This window comes from Callospermophilus lateralis, chromosome 18 (assembly GCF_048772815.1).
Source record: "Callospermophilus lateralis isolate mCalLat2 chromosome 18, mCalLat2.hap1, whole genome shotgun sequence".
In the NCBI taxonomy this organism is placed as follows: Eukaryota; Metazoa; Chordata; class Mammalia; order Rodentia; family Sciuridae; genus Callospermophilus; species Callospermophilus lateralis.
In genome coordinates this window covers 47,963,093-47,979,338 of record NC_135322.1, presented here as the reverse complement: position 1 = coordinate 47,979,338, position 16,246 = coordinate 47,963,093, and the positions used below count along the sequence as shown (strand labels likewise).

Genomic DNA, 16,246 nt, shown 5'->3' with positions numbered 1-16,246 from the left:
GGGTTGTCCTCTGCAGACAGAAGGACTCGGAGAACCCGAACAATCAGTTCTCACAAGTTTCCCCAATTTATTACCACTGTGTCGCGCCCCTTTGTCCTGTCCCACTCCTCCATGCCTAGGATACAAATATGCAAGCTTCTCTGCTTCTTCAAGCCTTCACTTCTGAAGGCTGTTGGGTCCCTTGAAACTTAGATTAAACACATTTGTAGGCTTTCCCCTGTCAATCTGTTTTCTTTCTTTCTTTCTTTTTTATTGTTGTTAGAAGATCCTCAGCCATGAGCCTGAGATCGGTAAGCCTTCTTTGCCCCTGTGGTGTGAGTGTGTGTAGGGAGGGGTGTGTGTGCATTATGTAAGTGTGTGTTATGTATATAAGTAAGTGGGTAAATAGCATGTACATATGTGTGCCTGGAGGCGTGTTCACGTGTGTGTGTGTGTGTGTGTGTGTGTGTGTGGGCAGGTTGGTAGTGAATGTGTGTCTAGGTAGGTAGTTTGTGTGTGAGTGTGTGTGTGTGTGTGTGTGTGTGTGTGTGTGTTGTGGATAGGCAGGTGTGTGTATATAGGTCAGTGTGTATATAGGCAGGTCAGTGTGTGTATAAAACATAAATAGAATTTCAATTTTTATCAAAGGGATAGATTAAAATGTCAACTAGTTCTAGTAGGATCTTAATGAAAAATATCAGCCTCCCCACCAATTTCTTCTCTCTCCTGGGTCCTGCTCCCTGGAGGCAGCCGTGTTCAATGCTTGCTTTTCCTGTTTTACATTCACCTTTGCATTTCTAGCAATTGCACAGATACTGCTCTTTTCTATCAGTTCTGGATTAGACACCACCTATTGTCTCCCTACTGTGGGAGATGAATGCTTACCTTTTTTACCCCTCCCCTCACCACGTGAGTCCTTTCTCCCTCCTGCAGTGTTTCTCTCTCCTTTGGGTTAAATAACCCGTCAGCACTGTCATGATCATGTCAATATTATTCATGGCTGAGATGTGTAATGTCTCATGATCATATTTTCTTTCTTGTGCAACTGTGTGTTTAGTCCAGAGATAAAATAATTTGCTGGATTCCTTTGTAACTATTACTAGTTCATCCCCAGTCTTTCCAGACTTGTAGGTTTCTATGTATCTATTACTCGTCTGTCCCTAGTATTTCCATACCTATCAGTGAGGTCAGACCCCCAGGTCACTTCTCAGCTCTTGGCACCTACTGCCCTACTGCTTTGGGTTGAACTCCAGGCCTGTGGCTAGTTCTCAACCTGGGATTCCTTTACCATCAGTCTGGGAATAACCCACAATCTACAGTATGGACCCTTCTATTTCTTGGATCTTACCATTTTCTTCTTTTCCAGTTCATTCCTCATTAGATAGATGGCTTCTTCTCCTCTAATCATGCATAGATAGTATATGTTTAAAGACCATGCATCTTAGAAATATCTTTTTTTTCCCTACTTCAACACTGGATTGATGATCAGCTAGGTAGAGTCTGGGCTCCAAGCGTGTGTGTGTGTGTGTGTGTGTGTGTGTGTGTGTGTGTTTGCATGTGCATTAATTCTTTTGAGGGGGGCTTCAGAATTTTGAGTTATCATCTAGGTTTCAACCTGCTATTGATGACAGTTTAATTGCTGATCTTTTGTATATGACCCACTTTTTGGTCCACTTTCCAGTATTTTTATTTCTCTGTCTGTGAAAGTGATATTTCATAGCAATGTGGCATTGTATTGATCTTCTTTCTTGTCACTGAGCTGAGCTTTCAATGAACTCTTTCAATCTGGAAATGCATGTCACATGGGGGACTTTTATTTCTTCAATAGTTTTCTCTACCTTTTTCTATTTTTACTTTCTAGAGCATGTAGAATTCAAATATTGTTTTCCTGCACAGATTCTCTAATCTTCTTACATTTCTCTCCCATTCCCTAACCTTTTGTTATATTTTACAAATTTATTAATTTATATTTTTCAAAAAGTAAATTTCTCTTTTGTAGATGCAATATTTTTTTTTTACTTTTTACTCCAAGAATATTGAAATTGTGATGTTTTTTCTTCTTGCTTCTGCATTTTAATTTTTTTCTTTTTAAATGATTTTTGTTTGCTTTGCTTTAATGGACTTTCCTCAAATTCTTGGTGATTCTTAGTTGTCTGCACACACATTTAGGGGAAATGTCCATCTGATGCTCAGGGATTTTAGGGAGGTTGGAAAGAGCTGGTAACAAGGGGCTTTGCTGTCCAGAGATGGAGCTGTGACCCAGGTAAATGTCTTTACCCTTCACCAATGTCAGTGTCTATAGATCTTTCCCTAGCCTGATAAGTTTATCCAGTGGGGACTTTTCTGAACTCTGCCTGGGGTGCCAAGCTGGTCTGTACATAATCCTACAATCTCCCTATCTAGATGTCAACTTTTACTTGTTTCTCCTGATTTTAGAGTGGTGCATCACCAAAGCCCTAAAATTATTCCTGTGGATTACGAGTCCATTGGTTGCTTGTCCCCAGAGAGCAGCAATTCCTAAATTTTCTGCCAGACTGGGGAAAGGGCAGCATCTGCCTCTGTGGAGAGAGGGGGAGCTGGGCCTCAGGAACTCCTCACACATTTCAATCAATCATCAAGTTTTCATTCCCATCTGCACTCTGTCTTCACAGTTGCCTACTTTTGAGCCTATCTGATGTCCTATGGTGACATTGAATATGTCCAATGTGCTTCCTCAAATTCTCATGGCATCCCCTATTTCTTGAACTCTAGGCCACTTACTCATCTCAGCCTCAGTCATGGTGACAGGGGCCCAGCCCTCGAACCTGTACAGTTAGCCACTGAGGTTTGCCAGCTGCATGCCCTACCTCCTGCTACAACTTCCCCGCTTAAATGGGACTCTGCTACCCCCAGCTGGAGGGATCTGGCCTAGGAAAAAAAAAATGGGTTTCAGCACAAAAAATTGCACCCACATCCTCCCGACTCCATCTGCCTGGTTGTGTGAGTACAAACTGAAGCTGCTACAGAGTGTCAGATGGGAAGAGACTCAAGGATGGCCAGTTCCTGATTCCACCTCCAGCTCTGTTACTCGCTCCTTCCTCCATCATCGTCATTCTTGCACTTGACCTACCATTGTAGACACCACCTATGAAGGATTGTTTGAACCCCCATTTTTTTATCCCCTCCCCTTTTTTTGCAAAATGTCATAAGAAAAGTAGGAGAAGCTGGAGAAAAAAATGCTCTGGGTGTCATCCTTATAAGATTTAAAAATGCAACTGGTGACCATCAGCACATTGGGTTTCTATGACCCACCTTTTCTTGCCTCATTGTGATATCAGGTCCAGGAACAGGACCTTTGCCAGAAAGAATGGCTGCCACTGCCCCATAGGTGTTGATGCTTCATTCCCTATGCCTATTTGGCGTGATAAAGAGCAAAGGCTTCATCTTGCTGATCTCTATAACCCCAGCAACCCAGAAAAGTGCTTTGGAGTCAAAAATAGTTGTAGAATTGGGTGTCTCTCAGAGCCACTCCCCAACAGTGACATGTGTACCTGGAGGTACCAACATTTGAAGCAGGGTAGAGGGTTTGTGAAAGCAGACATTCCTCATAAATCTGAAATAGGTCATCCAGCTGTGCTGGGAACAGGGACTCTGCGGTTTCTCTTGCAAAGGCGGTGCCACATCTTAGGAACGAATGGAAACTTAACCTCAGATATTCCTTCCAGCCCAGGAAAAATTCTTCCTCTCTAACCTCACATGTTCGGGAATGTCTGTTTGCCTCATCAGCACGAATCTACTTGGATGCTGGTCCTTCCAGCTGTGCTGTGGGTCCTGAGAATGGCATCTCCATCTCCTCTAGGGCCAAGTCTGACTTCCAGGCAGGAAGCCGACTCAGGCCCATCTTAAGGGAGTCAGACTGTTATTTAAGCTTGGACCATGTCTTACTTCAAAAGCAAATACGTAAAATACGTAAATTGTTAAATGTAATAATACAAGAAGTGCTTGTGAATTCAAAACTTGACATAAAAAGATATTTTAAGACCAATACCACTGAAGCTCTGCCTCCCTTCCACACACCTGTGGATTTTCTGGATTTCTGGATTCACCTATTTTCTAGAACAGTACTCTATGTGCATATGAATATATCCTAGGTAATACATTGCTCATTTTTTTTGTTTTGCCCTAATTTTATAAAAATTATACTATACATATTTTTATGCAACTTGCTTTTATCTCTTACCATTGAGTTTGTGAAATTCATTCATGAGGATCTGTATACTGTCCTTCACTGTCTCGTACTATGCCATTTTGTGACAATACCACAATTTATTTCTGTATTAATGAATTTGCACTGTTTCCAGGTTTTTATGGAAAAAATGTGCTATAAACATTATTGTATACATATCTGGATACAAATGTGGTATTTACCTAAGAGCAGGATTACCAGGCCCCATGGAACACTTAAACTGAATAAATGCCAAATTGCTTTCCAAGGTGATTGAATCAATTTATCCTCTCCCTGGTACTGTATATGATTTTTGATTAACATAATCTTTACCAGTACTTTGTGTTGTCAGATATTTTAATTGAGAATGTTATCTCTATATTCTCTCTATACAGCACATTCTATCTTCAATTAAAAAATTTCATTATCTAGCTCAGTGCGGTGGTGCATGCCTGTAATCTCAGAGGCTCTGGAGGTTGAGGCAGGAGGATCATGAGTTCAAAGCCAGCCTCAGCAACTTAGCTAGGCCATAAGCAACTCAGTGAGACCCTGTCTCTAAATAAAATATAAAAAGGGCTGGGGATGTGACTCAGTGGTTGAGTGCCCCTGAGTCCAATTCCTGGTACAAACAACAAACAAGAAAAACTTCATTATTTAGTATCTTTTCAAAAATTTATTAGCTATTCTAGTTCCTTTCTTAAGACTCTTCAAGTCTGAAATGACAAGATTTAAGTCTTTTTAATTTTTTCCCCTCTGGTACCAGGAATTGAACCCAGGGATGTTTATCCACTGAGCCACATCTCCAGCCATTTTTATTTTGTATTTTGAGATAAGGCTTTGCTAAGTTGCTGAGGCTGGCTTTGAACTTGCGATCTTCCTTCTTCAGCCTCCTGAGCTGCTGGGATTCCACGCTTGACTCTACTCTGGTCTTTTCTATAGTTTTTATTTGGATTGTGTCTTTTACTGATGTTTGGGAATTTTTTTTTTTTTGATGTTTGGGAATTAAATACATATTCTGGACTCCAATAATTTGATCTCATATTTGTGGCAAATATCAGTACTTGTTTGATCTACCATCTTACCTTTTTTTTTTCAGTTGTCTTGAAATAGAAATTTAATTTTAGTGGAGTTGAATTTATTGATCTTTTCTTCTTTTCTTGAATGAAATCATTGTAGATAATCAATTCAATTGTCTCAGCACCAAATATGGATTAGTTCTACTGTCTTCCACTCACCTGAAAAATTAGCTCTGTCGAAAAGAATTGTATGTATATATAATGAATCTGTTTTTCAGTCTGTTACTTTGCTCCATTATCAGTTTGTTCAACCCTCTCTGATATCACTTTGTCTTCTGTAGCACTGTCACTCTCCAATTATTTTTGATGATTGGCAGCCCCCCTTCCCCTGCCATTGCCTTGTGTGGTATTTTGACTATTTTGCTTCTTGTGTACATATTTAGGATTTAGGAACACTTCAAAAAATGCACACAATGTCATTATCATATCTAAAACACAGTATCCAATTAACAAAGCAAACGTCTCAAACTCATATTTGCAAATGTTTGTTAAATCAAGATTCGAGGGAGGTATATCCCAAAAGTTTGGCATGGTCTGACTTTGCTGTTAAATCACCATAGCATCATTTAACATGCTCCTTGGTTTACTATATTCCTTGTACATAGATAGTTTGGGATTTTATCATTTTTAAGTTCATTTTGAGGAGCAGAAGAGGCAAATGGCTTCACAGGTAATGATGTGCACATCTCTCAGGGTCACAAAATATTCAGTTATCTTCTCTGTGTAAATAGCTATAGGCCATCTGACCTAGATCTCTTTAGTTTAGAAATTACAAATGGTGGTATTCTAATTCAGTAATTCATTCTTGGTGATAAATTATAATTATTCCATGAAGAATAATTCTGTAAATTAACTATTTAGTTACCTTAAGGTAAAAGTTATAAAATAAAAACAAGTCAATACTTGATTCTTTTCCATTATTTTCCTATTTTCAAAATAGTTACTTGGAGCCTCAGCACCCTTCAAAGACAATGAATAGTTTTGTTCAATATCATGAATTCAAGAGCTAAATCTATTAGCTGTGTTTAATCCATTATTCCCATTGATATTCAAATTGCCCAATTTATTGGTCAATGGGAACTTCTTAAAGTTAGGTCCTGAAATGTTTTTACACAATCAGATCAGGTAGTCTTTGTGAGCATCTTTTGAAGTCTGAAAGGACAAGATGTTTCAGGCCCATCTGGACATTCCTTACCTCATATTTGGAATCGGACTAACAGCCAAGAAGCCCTGGTTTCTATTAGTTTAAAATGCTTTTTAGAGGAACTGCAATCTGGGTATTAGGAGTCCTTACTGCTGTTGGCTTAGCCATTGCTTCTGGAAAATTTCAGGGGAGAGAACTAGGAAAAAAAAATCTATCTGTATCTATCTGCCATCTATCTATCTATCTATCTATCTATCTATCTATCTATCTATCTATCTATCTATCTATCATCTCATGGGTTCTTGTAGTTCCAACTCAAATTTGTGATTACATTGCTTTACTTAACCTTATAAATCTTCTGGAGGAGTCCGCCTCCATGGCATTAAAATTATTTGGAGCTCTCATGAGCAAAAGTACTTTTCCCCAAAATATTTTTGGAAAACATTTGAAAGAGAATTGACAGTGCAGTTTCAATTTACATGTCGTATGTTGAGCAAGCCATTTATATATGTTTACACAAAACACACGCATTTATTATTTATTTATTTGCAAACCAGCTTGTCAAGTACACACAGTTACCTAGTGGGAAATTTTTTAGACCAACAAGGAATATATAGGTCAATTCTCCTCAAGTTCATATTTTTAAGACATTAAGTCTTCCTTCCTATGAACAAGGTCTATTTCTTTATATATTTTGGACTTCATTGTCCTTTAGTAAATCGTTCTTATCTCTTTTACAAAGGCCTTCAGCATTTTTAGACTCTTCTAGGTCGTTTATGTGTTTTGTTGCTATTATAAAGGCTATCTATTTCACTTATACTATTTCATGGTAAAGTAAATACAATTGATTTTTTTTTACATTGCTCTATGTTGAATAGCTTTGATAACATTTTATTCATTCTCATGATTGTAGATTCTCTTGGGTTCCTCATGAGGACCATTTGTTAGAAATGATGATAGTTTTGCTTTCTTATTCTGATTCTTCTACATTATTTTTTCTTCCTTCCTTAGTGTGCTGCTGAGGACCTTTAGACAACACTAGATCATACCAAATCTTAGGCTATCTGCACAAAACCTTGCCAGGTGTCCCCCACCTAGCCTGGGAGAAAACTTTTAAGCAAAACCTTGCTCTGTGGTGGTGGCCCCATATCTGTTTGGGTCTGAACAGTGTGCAGTGAAGCCCCCTGTTGCATCAACCCCCCACTGACTTGCATTTGTGAAGCCTCCCACAGCTTTGCTCATCCCCCCTGGATGGGCAGAGGAAAGTGCAATGTGACTTCTTAGGCCTCATGACAATACAAACAAGATAAGCTGTGCTGGGACTGCAGGGAGTCAGACAGGTGCTGGGATGGGGATCCCTGAGCATATTTGGGAGGGGCAGAGAACCTTAGGTCCTCAAAGTCATGATGGTCAGATGTCAGAAGCCATTTTACTGTCATCAATACAAAGGAGGCATGTAATTTGGGCCAAATTCTGGGGACCAATGGGCCCTAGACCTTGGTGGGGAGCAGGAACGAGTGCTTTGGATGGAGGCTGTATGGTGTGGATTATTCATCACTTTAGGTGACGCACATAGGTGTGGGTCAGCTTGGTAGATTTAAGCTGAGTGCTGTGGAGACAGATGTGGTTACGTATGAAAAGCCCCCAGGTCATGTCCTGGCATGTAACAGGAGTTCAACAGATAGCAGTGCCTGCCGGGTGCAGCACCCTGTAGATATTCAATGCTACACCTGCCAGGAACTGCTGTGGATGGAGCTCCTATTGCCTGCCAAAACATGAACCAGGGGCTTCCTGTCTATTAGCTCAGTCATCCCCCATGTTCTGGGGCCCAGAGATGCTTGCTACAAACCTAGCCTAGCACCCATTCTGGAAAACAGAACTCTGGAGCCTGCCCTTGTTCCTGGTCTGTGGACTCTGAGCTCTGCACCCTGGCTTTGTCATTTGCTTGGTTAAGGCTGCCTGAATTCCCTGTTCAGTCTGTGGGTAGGGCTCAGGCTGCAGTCCCCATCCACAAGCTGGATCTGGCCCCACAGAGGTTGGGGATCTGCATAGTCAGGGCCATCACCATCTTGGTTAGTACTCAGTAGTTTTTAATCTCAATCACCCAGGGGATAAATGAGCAGTGCTAGTTCCTAGGATCTACCCCATCTGGGCCATGGGATCTCGGTGGTTCTGCACTGCAGGCTGCCATTTTCTATATAACTTTAGGCAAGTTTCTCCTCTCTCTGGCCCTCAGCTTTTCGAGTCCAACTGTTCAGGATCCTTGGAGCAGAGACTGGATGCCCCCTCCCCAGTCTCCTCTGCAGGACAGGCTTCTGATGCTAGGCAGCGTCTTTCTGCTCTGAAGCTGAGCCTGGGAGGGGTTAGGAAATTCACTGCCCTCATATCTCCCACTATTATCATGACCAATCTCCTTTCACACATTTTATCCTTCATTTTATGATAGCTATTAAAGACTGTTAGGAGCTCTCTCGGTTCCTTGAGGAATATTTATGTATTTTATAGGACTCTCATGAAGGAGAGAAGCTCCTTATTAGGAGCAGGCAGGGAGATCCTGCATTAGGGGAGCATTAGGAGCCCTCGCCCTGAGAATAATGATGCTGCCGCTTCCTGTTTAACTTGCCAGTTTATGCACCTGTTTGAACTGTTTTCTTTGGGAGGGATTAAGGGATCTTTGAGAATTTCAAAGAGCACAGAGAGATTCCTCCTTTCTTGAGATCTTGCTTCTGTTTGCAGGATGATCAGGAAGAAAGGGAGCCTGGACTCCCCTTCCCATTTTTCAATCCCCCTTCCCCACCCCACTTCACAGGCCCATTAGAACCTGGGCACCTGGCCATCAAGCCTCGATTTACTCCTGCTCTCTCCTCAGCAGCTTTACTTCTTACCCACGTTTTACCCTCAGCTTCTTGAGCACATTTCATATTTCATGGGACAAGAGGCGATCTCAGGCTTTCTTTTTTTTTTTTTTAATAGATTTTATTTTTTAGAGTGGTTTCAGGTTCATAGGAAAATTGAGCAGAAGTTAAAGAGAATTCCCATGTACCCCTGCCACCCTGCCACCACACACTCAGCCTACCCTGTCTATCAACAAGAGAGGCACATTCGTCATAACTGATGAACCTACATTGACATATCATTATCCCCTAAAGACCGTACTTTCCATTATGGCTCACTCTTGGTCTTGTGCATTCTGTGGCTTTAGAAGAATGTATAATGACATTTATACTTTTATACAGTGGTGTCTGCCATTATAGCGTCATACAGAATAGTTTCACTGCCTTTAAATGCATCCTTCCACCTATGCATCTTTCTATCTCCAATCCCTGGTAACTGCTAATCTTTGACTGCCTCTCTAGTTTTGTCTTTTACACAATGTCATATAGTGGGAATTATGCAGCATGTAGCCTTTTTAGATTGGCTTCTTCCACTTAGCAATACGTGTTTAAGTTCCCTCCCTATCTTTTCATGGCTTGATAGCTCATTTCTTTTTAGTGTTGAATAAAATTCCATTGTCTGGATATACCACGGTTTATTTATCCATTCACCTACTGAAGGACATCCTGGTGGTTTCAAAGTTTTGGCACTTATAAATAAAGTTGCTGTAAACATCTGTGTACAGGTTTTTGTGTGCATATACATTTTCAACTCCTTTGGGTAAAAATCAAAGGATATGATGGCTACATTTAGTTTTGTAGGAAACTGCCAAATGGTCTACCAAAGAGGTCCAGCCCTGCTGAGCCATTCCTGGGGGGAAGTGGTCAGTCCATCCCCAAAATCTGATGGAGTCCCAAGGCTTCAACTCCAAGGTTCTTTTGAATTTTCTTCTTAAATATATACCCCAAAGGTCTTATCTATTCTGGAGAGGCTAATGCAAGGGGGGTATTTTTGCTGCCTGTCTCCAGGTTTCCTGCCGCAATCCCAGGGAAGAGCAATATCGGTAATTGCTGTTGCCATGGTGCCCAGGGGCAGGAAGGAGGGCCCCAACATAAAATCTGTGGTCTTGTCCTTGCTTCTCAGTGTGATCCCAGACCGCCTGCCTTGGATCCTGGGGATGGTTGGATGGGCAGATTTGCAGGTCTCCCACAGACTTAAAGAATTGAAACCCAAGGAAGTGTGCCCAGAATCTATGTGTTTAGTTTGCTGCCTGCACAGCTGATTCTGACACTGAATTTTGAAAGCCTCTGACCCATAGTCAGATTCCATTGCTCAACCATCCCCTTCACCAGCAAAAGGAAACCGCTCAGGGCCCCAGAATATCCCCCTCCTTCCTGAGGGGTGTCCCTGGATTAGGGTCCTTCTCTTCTGCTCCCAAGGAAGCCTCTTTCCTTTCTGCCCTCTTTTTTTTTTTTTTTTTTTCCTTGCAGTGGGACCTGCTGTCACCCTCTATTTCTCTGTGCCTTTTTTCCCATCTCATTTTAATTGATTCCGAAGTGTTAAGGCATTTAGTGAGTATGAATTTGTGTTTCGCTGAAATCAATCTCTTTCTGCAAGCTTGCTTCCCCCTTCTTTCAAGTCAGCTAAATCTCGCCTCCCCAAAATTAAATGGCTCCAGGCTGAACCAGCCTTGAGTTGATTACCTAACTCCGTGGCAGCTCCAGCACCGGCTGATCTGGCCTGACCTAATTTGACCCAGAAAGGCTGCCCCTGCCCCAAAGTATGTGTGTTCACCTGCCCTCCGAGCGATGGGCGGCAGGAGGGAGAGGCAGATTTCAGGATGATGAGGTCATTTTGCCCAAATAGAAAAGGAGAGAGCCCCAGAATTGGCCTCTGATAATGACCCCCAAGAAAAAAGGTAAGTGCTTTCCTTCCTTATTTAAGAATCATTGTCCTCACTGTGCACCTGGAGATCTGATGTCCCTGCACTGTGAGCGGTCAAGAGGAGTCATGGATGCAGATAGGTTTCTCAGTGTGACTGTATGACCCCGAACCTCGAATTCGTCATTGGAGGAACAGTGACTATCTCAGGCTCTCACTCAAGGATGGCTGTGTTGTTATCATTCAAGCCCAGACGACAGGTATTAATCTGCTCATTTTACGTGTGTAGAAGAGGTCACTTGGTGCTCTTCCAATGGCTTATCCAAGGTCACACATCTCTCTCCCGCCCAGGAGGTGGCAGGGCAGGATCTGAATCAGGTACTGGTTCTACTTTCTATTTGGAATGTTCATGACTTCAGCTCTTGATCCTTCATTCCTTGGGTCTGAGAGCACAGGGTTGATCTGACAATGTGGGAGCCCCTTCCCGTGCCTGGTATGAGGCCAGTAGGTTGCTGTGCTGGGAACCAGTGTCAGTGAAGAGCATTAGTGATCCCATGAGTTGGCTAAAGGGATGACAGTGCTCTTACAGCAACGCCTAGGGGGTCCTTGACCCCCCAAGGGCTGGGTTTTGATCCTACATTCAGCTCCTGGTCCCTCCTCTGGTTCCCTTTACTGTCCAATGGGAGAGGGTAACACTGTCCCCTCCTGCCCCCAGGGCATTGTTATAGAAAAATGAATGAGTCAACGGGTGTGACTATGTTTAGCCCAGTCCTTGGCACATAAGGGGGACTCGATAATGTTCTTTTATATCTGTACACATGGAGGCATATAACGCAATACAAATCTGTCTAAAAAAACCTGTTCAAATGTCCAGGAGAGCATGCAGGCGGGGCGAATGCAGACAGTGCAGATTTCAGTCCGTTTGCCTGCCCAGGGCATGCCTTCAGCCCTGGCGCCCAGGGAACAGGACATGATTCCAAATCAGAAGGCTACCTGTCTTTGTTAGAAAATGTACAGAGGGTGATTAGGAGATGCACTGATTACACACACATGAGAAAGTTCGGCCGTGGTTGGTTAGATCAGCAATTCTTCCTCCTGGTTTCCTATCACCCCAGGGTGTCTCCAATTATCTCAAGAAGGGTCAGGAACCACTCAAGATGTTATTAATTTTAATCCATTCTAATTAAATATATAAATGGGCCATGTACCACTTTGTGGAAAGAGAAGAGGGGGGAACGATATCTTAAAACCAAATATATAATTCTTGAGTACCGGTAGCCAACTTCTCAAGTGCTGGGAACTTTTTCTTCTCTGCTAATCTTTTTTCCTTCTATTTCTCCCTCTCTGTGCCTTGCTGGGTGCTGTGATTATAGGTGGAGAGTCAGCAGTGAAATAGGGAACGTGAGGCCCAGAGATGGGGTGTGTGTGTTGGGGGGAGCCCAGAGCCCTGGGTTCTTGTTTTGCTTCTTGATGCTGTGTAGCTTTGGGGCATTTGCTTTGGAAGAGTCTCTGTTCTTCCAGGTCACGCTGAGCTTTGAGGCAATAATGAATGAGCCAATTGCATAGTAATCAGGACAGGCGTGTGTTCCTATGTTCCTTCATTGCATCGATTAAGCACCACATGTTAGGGCCTGTGCTCTTGTGTGACTCACAATTGGAGAGGTTAAAGTGGGATCCAGGCCATGCATGGTGCATTGCCCTTGAGAGAGGGAACTGCAGACACCTTGCACCAGGATGCTCCTGACCCACCAGAGACTGCTTCCAGGGACAAAGAAGGGTGGTTCTTACTCAGAGTGAGTCCCATGGAGGATGGGAGACCCTGTCCCCAGGCGTCTACCTTACCTCCTAGCAGCTCCCAGTGATTTGTGCTCAGGCTGTCTGCCTCCTTTGATGCTTACATCGGTCAGGTTGCAGGAGGTACAGAGATTGTGGGGAGAGGCCCCAGCTGGGCATGGGTTGGAGGAATGGAGAGGTGGGGAAAATGGACACGACCTGTGTATGGACCCAGCTTGGAGTACGAAGAGCAATATGCTAGAAGCAGCCACAATGGAACCAACCAGGGAGGGCCAGGTTGCTGGGGACATGCTCTCTTGTCCTCCATTCTGAGAAGTTTCCATGTGAACCCCAGAACATCATGTCTCCCAGAGCCCCCTGCAGGTCAAGTGAGGGATGGGGCTGCCAATAGGATTCCAGGGGAGAGGAGGCAGGAGGAGTCTCCAACTCAAGAATCCAAGAGGCTCTAAAGTCACAGTGAGAGCAGAATCAGGAGTAGAGGTCACTGAGAGGAGGAGGATGAGCAGGTGGCCCAGAGGGGAGGCCCAGAGATGGGCTTCCTGTACTCATTTATAGTCCTGAATGCCCCTTGCCTCTGGCCGTCGGGCCTTGCAGGTGCCGTATCCCCAACTCCTTTCTGAATTTTTCTCTCCTGTTACATCCTCTCTGCATCTTGCATTGCTGACTGGGCCTTCAGTCTCCTGGGAGATTTTCTTTCCTCTAGGAAGCCCCCAGCCCATCTCCCTGGAGGGGAGGTGCCATCCTGTGCTCCTTCATGTCCTGGCTCTTGATCCCCTGAGTCTTCTCACATCTGTGGCCGCCTTAGACTGTGCGCTGCATTTCCCACCCACCCGAGTGCAGGGTGTGGACCCAGTAGGTGCTCAGGTAGTGTTTCTGGAATGGACCACATGCTGAGGGTGTGGAGGCAGAGCCAGGGTGGGGGTTAGGGAGGCCAGAGCCAGGACAGCAAGAAACAGATACCACTACTTAGCATCCAGGGCTCTGGGACTGGACTACTGGCCTGGGTCATGGGTGAGTTCAGGGTCCTTCTACTCCCTTCCCAGGCTCCTGGGGCTGGAGCTGGGAAGCAGCTACACTCCAAATTCTTTAAATGTCTGGAGTGATTTTTTTTCCCCCAACATTTTACCTCCAACGTGCTTTGCATACTGTCACACATTTTAAAACCCACATATAATTTAAGGAACGTTTAATCAATAGAGTCTTGATTCATTTTTCCCTTAAATCATCAGTATTATTGTTGTGAAGAGCCCATTTGAAGTTCAGGAAGGCTCTTAAGCATTTTTAATAACCATTTTCTTCCCCTGTGTCCCATTTTTTAAAAAACTATCTTTTTGAAAGATACTTTTTCCAGTGGTTGAACAAGCTCAAAATGCCAGGTTTTCAATTGCTTAAATTGTGTCCAACACAGTTCTGTAAAGAAAACGAACTCTTTCAGAATAATTTCATATATATTTTTTAAACCAAAGCAGTTTTTCTGGTGGTGGTTTGAAAGTTACCTCAGACTCTTAACTCCCAGTAGTGACTTGAGGGGCCACCACTGGGGTGAGGGGGACAGGCCTTCTACAAGGGCCACCCCACCTGCTGCATCTCTTAGGCTTCAGGGGCAGACACAGTGGGCCATCATCTCCATTTGCTCAGGTTGCATGTGATTCCCTGTTTGCTGCATTTAGCTTATTGCATCTTCCATTTCCTGAGAGCTTAGTGTGTACTAGTATCTCATTAAAGCCCTTCATGTGCGTTTCCTTATGAGGTTACTATTATCTTACAGGCGAGGAAACGGAGGCAGAGGGTTTATATATTTGTTTCTGATGACTGCTGTAACAAATGATCACAAAACTTGGTGATTTAAAACAGCAGCATTTATTTTCCCACAATTCTGGAGGACAGAGGTCTGAAACACAGGTGTAGGCAGGGCTGGGTTCCTTCCGAAGGCACTGAGGGGCACCTGACCCTAGCCTCTGTGAGCTGCTGGGGGGTGCCAGCCCACCTTGGCTCGTGACTGTGTCACTCTGTCTCTGCCTTTGGGTCACATTGCCTGTGTCTGTTCATGGGTGGTGTCTTCTCTGCGTCTATCTCTTATGAAAATAGTTGAGTTGGATTTAGGGACTTTCTAAATAATCCAGAATGAGCTCCTTTTTTCGAGGCTCTTGATCACTCTTTGGCTTTAGAAGGTGTAATTGTCACTCTTTTGCCACATGAGGTAATATTCACAGGTTCAAGGAATTAAGATAGGGACTTTGTTTGGGGGGAGGGGGATGGGCAGTAATAAACACGCTACAGCTTAATCCCAGTGGCTTGGAAGGTTGAGGCAGGAGGATTGCAAGTTCAAAACCAGCCTCAGCAAGTTAGCAAGGCCCTAAGCAACTTAGTGAGACCCTGTCTCTAAATAAAATATAAAATGGGCTGGAGATGTATCTCAGTGGTTAAGCACTCATGGGTTAAATTCCCAGTACCAAAACAAACAAATAAACAAACAAACAAAGAAAAAACTCTCAGGACTCAAACACGAGCAGTTTGGTTGGGAGTGGGGGGCTTCTGTGCTCCCTACCTCATTGCTAAGGTGCTGGGACCAGGGTGGTATAAATTGCCACCAACTGCTGAGGTCAGCCAGCTGGGTGGGGGTTTTAATTGGTCTATGCTCAGGAGGTACAAATATACTTTCTATATTTTTTTAGTTCTTCCTAGTGTGGCAAAAATACTTGGGTTTAATTCTATCATAGAAACTCCACAGTTTACATGGCTGGTGTTCTGTGTCATGGACCATGGTCACATATTAAAAAAATTCCTTGGTGGCTGCTTGGCCCTAATGTGGCAGGGGGTGCTGATCGAGATGTGGAGATATATATATATATATATATATATATATATATATATATATATATATAAATTGAACCATATCAAAGGGCCACATTTTTGGTCAAATATCACCAATTTCATATGGTTCAATTCCACATTTATTTGCAGGGTACTGCCCGGTAGCATTTTCTTCTCTTCCCCAGCTTGCCTTGATCATCTCGTCTCCTCCAAAGGCCAACAACACGTTCCGGTTTCCTGCACATGCCTTTGATTTCAGTATGTGGCCAATCTGACCCATCTCCGTTCCTTAGTGATTTCGGCACATCTTTGGCAGATTTGGTGCTTTGTCACGCCCCAGATACCATCTTAATTTCAACTGTCTCCAAAGAAGCCACAGAGCAGCCAGCCCATCTTGAAGTCATCTGCTTCCACTAAGGGTTGGGAACATCTGTCTGAAACCAACATATTATTTCCTGCCTGGCAAGTCAGTAGCAGGAC

The 16,246-nt window shown here is 43.3% G+C and overlaps 1 pseudogene; it reads right to left on the bottom strand.

Annotated features, from left to right (window-relative positions):
• The window catches only part of LOC143383225 (PHD finger protein 23 pseudogene), a 30,495-nt pseudogene extending 14,449 nt beyond the window's left edge, over positions 1-16,046 (bottom strand).
• Between the last annotated feature and the right edge of the window lie 200 nt (positions 16,047-16,246).